A 5,037-nucleotide genomic window follows, 5' to 3' on the forward strand; every position below is an offset into this window, starting at 1 on the left:
TTACAGGGAGTTGTAAACGGCTTTTTTTCAATCAACGTATTTACAGCTTTTTGGAAGCCACAAAAATGGGTTTCATATTTTTTTCTATTTTTAATAATGAGTGTGTGCCTTCAGCGACGCACGACTTTGATTAAATTTGGTGGTCGCATCGATACCTTAGAAAACGGCCCGTGACCGCGAAAAAGAGAGTGAGCGAGACTCGAACCGGCCAGTTCTTGATCGGCGGTTTTCGGGCGGAAAGAAACCGAATTTCGAGCAGCAAATTCTGTTCTGGGTAGTTGAGCTCTCATATGTCACGTACAACTAAAAACCTCGGCGAGCATAAATACCCTGTCAGTGTCCCTTTAAGAACGTCAAAAAATTCTCACTTTCCTAACTGGTTATCCTTAGAACTAAAATCTCTCTTGGTCAAAAAAGACTTCTTGCATAGAAAAAAAACAAAAAAAAACTGCCTCTCAAAGTGGGAAGCAGAATTAAGAGCGGTAGAAAACAATTCAACCGTTTTTTAACTGTGATCAAAAACTTCACCGCGAGTCTGTAGAATAGGATCTTGTGAAATATCCAAAGAGATTCTGGAGGTACGCCAGTAAGATCGGAGATAGCTTCCGAATTTCATGGAGGCGATGCGGTGAGTGTACGTAGTTGTTTACAGCTCATCTTGGTTTAGTCTATAAAAACAGCTCCGACTCGACGTCTCCTACGTTGTTTCATTTGACTGGGTTCGGCAACCTACTCAGTAGCATTCATGTCGATAAAGAATGTGTTGCGTTATGTATTAAGAAAATGAGAGCCACATTATCTGCTGGAGCGCCAGAATACCCTCAGAAATACTAAATCTTATCCATTTTGTGCACTGTACTTAATAACTTCCTGAGGTCGGGGATATTTCCAGAAAAATGAAGAATAGCTGTTGTGGTTCCAATATTAAAGACAGAAAATAGGGCTGATGTCCTTAACTATAGACCTATCTCTCTCTTGTTCCTTCATTTTCCAAGCACTTTGAAATAGTCATACATCAATTCTCGTCTCTTAAGTTTCGCAACATAGCCATCCCTAACACACACGGTTTAATGTCCGGCCGGTCAACTGCTACAAACCTCGCAACATTAATGTCCACCCCTTCTCAGGTCGTTTGTAATAAAGGTCAGCTGGACGTTATCCGCTTTGACTTGAGCAAGGCCTTCGACATTGTTAACCACACTATTCTCTTAGCGAAGCGTTCCGCCTATGGAGTGTGTGGCTCACTTCTGGACTGGATTAAAGACCACCTGACAAAAAGAATCGCGTACATCCGGGTTAACAACATAGCCTCTTCATTCTACAGGGCTTCCTCTGAAATTTCTCAGGGATCTGTTTTAGGTCCCCTCGGGTTCTCTGCTTTCGTAAACAGCGCTTCCCCCCTGTTTTCTAAGCCTTTATTTCTGCAGTATTCAGATGACATAAAACTCTACAAACAAATAATTCGCAGTGATGATTGCATTGAGCTTCAAGAGGATGCATGTTCCTTTTAGAACTGGTGCTCGGTTAATGATATTTGTCTTAACCAATCGAAAACCATGGTTAAGACATTTTCACGGAAAACATTGAATACCATTTTCGCGTACAGCATCCGCAGTGAGTTCTTAACGCTTGTATTTGGGATGAGGGACCAGTGAGTTACGTTTGATTCAAGCTTACGATTCGGTGATCCCATAAAAACAGTTATGAACTTGTCTCTCAGCACATTAGCACCACATATATCATAACAAAAGAATTTAAAATTCCGTTTACGTTTCCGACACTGCACCATTCGTTCGCGAGATCACAACTTGGGTATGCCTCAGTTGCATTGAACAGCATTTCTAAAACTCCTTGGCACTCGACAAAGTTCAAAAGTTCATTTCCATCTTAGAACATCACTACGTTAAGAGTGGTCCACATCACTTCAATTATGAAACTGATTTTGAACTTGTGAACTTGCTGAGCCTGCATCAGTGCCGGGCTAAGGTAAACATGTTGCTCTTATTCAGAGCTCTTCACGATTTTATTAACTCTCCCCGCCTTTTGTTAGAAGTGAGCCTTAGAGTGTCACGTGCGCTTACACGACATCAATCATTCTTTTATACCTCTCGTCATTGTAATCGATTAAGCCCTATTCTTAGATTGACCGAGTTCTACAACATGTACTCTGATGCACTCTATTTTTTGTTTGTGCTGCAGAACTTTTGGTCATTCTGTTTGCAGGCAGTTAATGCTTGAAAAGGGTTGATAAGTACTTGTGTGTCACTACAATATCATGTACTTGCATTTGTTTAGAATATGCAAGCTTTGTTGTAGCTTCTACGTTGTTCATCTGCTTGTTCTGACTTCTCCAACTGTCTTCTAATTTGCGACTTTCCTGATGTCACACTGGTATTAATATAGCAATACTAATATATTTAATATTAGAACACAGCTCTAAGGTGCCCTTATTAGAATGGCAATCTGGGCTAGTTGGTTCATGATAACTTTCAGGGCGCCGAAAATACACAAGGACAAGATACAAGAAAGGAGACGTGAACAAGGCGCACTCGCAACTAGCGTTTATGAAAAAACCACTCTCTTATATACTCATGGAAAACAACACAGTCATACTACACAGTCATACTACACAGTCATACTACACAGTCATACTACACAGTCATACTACACAGTCATACTACGTCCGGTGTAGCCCCCTTCGTAGAAAAGTGTGCTCTTTTGCCGATAGTGACACAGACGTGTCACTAATGCAGTCCTGGCCCTTTTCTTTTATTTCGAAGGCCTCGTGCAGCTCCCTCGATATCCGATCGGCGTATCTGGCCAAAAACCTCGTGTCACTAAATGACGGTGTGCAGGAGCAACGGCTGCAGTGCGTGGCGAGGTGTCCCGACGGGGTAGCCCGTGTAGCCGCAGCATGTTCGCGGGCGCGATCATTAAAGCATCTGCCCGTTTGGCCAATGTACGATGCTCCGCATGACATGGGGATTTCGTATATGACGCCCGTAGCACATTCCGTGTACCTGTTGCGGTGCTTCGTATTGCAAGGATCTGCTGACTCACGGGGATTGTTGATTCTGCGACACAGTCTCGATAGTTTGGTGCGGAGAACACAATAGGCACATCGTACCTATCAGCAACCTTTTTAAGATTGTGGGTTAGTGAGTGAACATAGGGGATTACCACCGGCCTCACTGCTGCTCTTTCACGGGGCTAGCTCCGTGTGCCTTTGAACTTTTTTATTAGGGTTTCCGCTACATCCACCAGAACTCTCTGCGGGTAGCCCGCTTTTTGCAACCTCGCTGCCTGTCTCGTGAAGCTCGCTTGAGCGGTGTGTGCACACGATCTTCTTAGTGACGCCTCGAGACAACTAGATGCAATTCCTCTTTTTACAACTTTCGAATGAGCCGAGCTGAACGGAAGGATACCCTTCTTAGAGCGTGGCTCATATGTCCAGCATATGTGATTTTCTTCAAGACTTAGCCTAAAGTCCAAGAACTGTATATGCCCGTTCACTGGCTCTTCATGTGTGAACGACAACCCATCCCCGCATGACCTAAAAATGTCAAGCACTTCTTCAACCCCGCAGCTCGGTGCGTCAGCGGGTCTGCCGAGGACAAGAAAGTCGTCCACATATCTGAAGATGCGACACCGGTTCGCGTCGCCCAACCTCTCGGCAATCTTTCTTCCGCACACACTTAAAAAAATATTGGACAGTATCGGCGCAACACAAGACCCGATGCATATTCCCCTCTTCTGCACATACATCTCTCCCTCAAAAGGGACAAACATGCTCTCTAGGTAAAATGCCAAAAGTTCCAAAAAATGATCAACGGAAATGCCACAAGAGGCTTGGAACGGTAGAACACCGTTTCGTTCAATGCACTCTCTGACAGACTCAAACAGAGGCTTGTGCTCAATCGAATAAAACAGATCTACGACGTCGATCGAAAAAGCGCTGCGCATGCCGTGTTCTTCATCACTCAGGTATTCGATAATGCAGTCTGAATTTCGCGCAAAAAACGGATCATGCAATTCCAGCAAGGTCAGATACTTGCTAAGGTAGCTGGCAACATGAGCCTGCCATGACCCCCTCTCCGTGACAATAGCCCTGAAGGGGATATCTGTCTTGTGTGTTTTCGCGGTGAAGAAAATGTCAAGTTGAAGGTTCTTACTGGACTTGGCACTCTTTAGCAGTCCCGTTAGTTCCAATGCACCACACATTTCAATGGCGCGGGATTTCACCTTGGCTAGTGGGCCTGGTCTCACTCGTTTGAAGTTCTTCTGGATGGCTTCCCTTGCTTTGGTCTTGTAGAGGGCTTCAGGCAGGACCACGAAGCCTCCTTCTTTGTCCGAAGTGAGGAGCTTGAGGTTGTGCTCCAAAAAGTGGTCGACGATGGTGTTGGTCTTGAACTTCCTAGTCGTTTTGCCCTCAAGGCGTTGCAGGACATCCACGCCATCGGCTACACACCTTTCTCTGTCTTCGGGTCTGGCTTTGTCTCCCATCCATCTGATCAGCGACAGCTTTAAAACGGGATTCATGCACGGTTCCTGGCTGTACTTCGGCCCTTTATCCAAGCAGTCCTTGATTTGCTTAGGCAGTGTTACGTCTCCAAGCACAGTTACCTCCTGCTGCCCACCTTCGTTGCGTCTGGTATTCTTCGCCAGCCTCATTCTTGTTTGCTGCCAGAAGACCTCCGTGTACTGGGCTGCTGTCCGGAGGTGGAGTTTGTAGTTTCTTTCAGCGCTGCTCTCTTTCACACTGAGGGCGTGGCACTTGATCCTTAGGACGTCTCTGTACCTTCCCACCTGCTTCCAAGACTCCGATCTCAGGATCCTGCATATCCTCTTGGCATGGCCAGTCGAAGGTTGTGCTCCGTTGAAGAGGGCGACGACTTCGCGCGGGTAGCATCCGTGCCGGATGGCATAGCTGTATTGCCTGGCGCGGCAGCACTCTATCGCAATTAAGTTAATAAGGGGATACACTGTATGGTAGGTGGTGGTAGAACATAGAACAGAGCCCGATGTAAAAGAAATGTA

This window comes from Ixodes scapularis, unplaced genomic scaffold (assembly GCF_016920785.2).
Source record: "Ixodes scapularis isolate PalLabHiFi unplaced genomic scaffold, ASM1692078v2 ptg001158l_1___fragment_1__unscaffolded, whole genome shotgun sequence".
Classification (NCBI taxonomy): Eukaryota; Metazoa; Arthropoda; class Arachnida; order Ixodida; family Ixodidae; genus Ixodes; species Ixodes scapularis.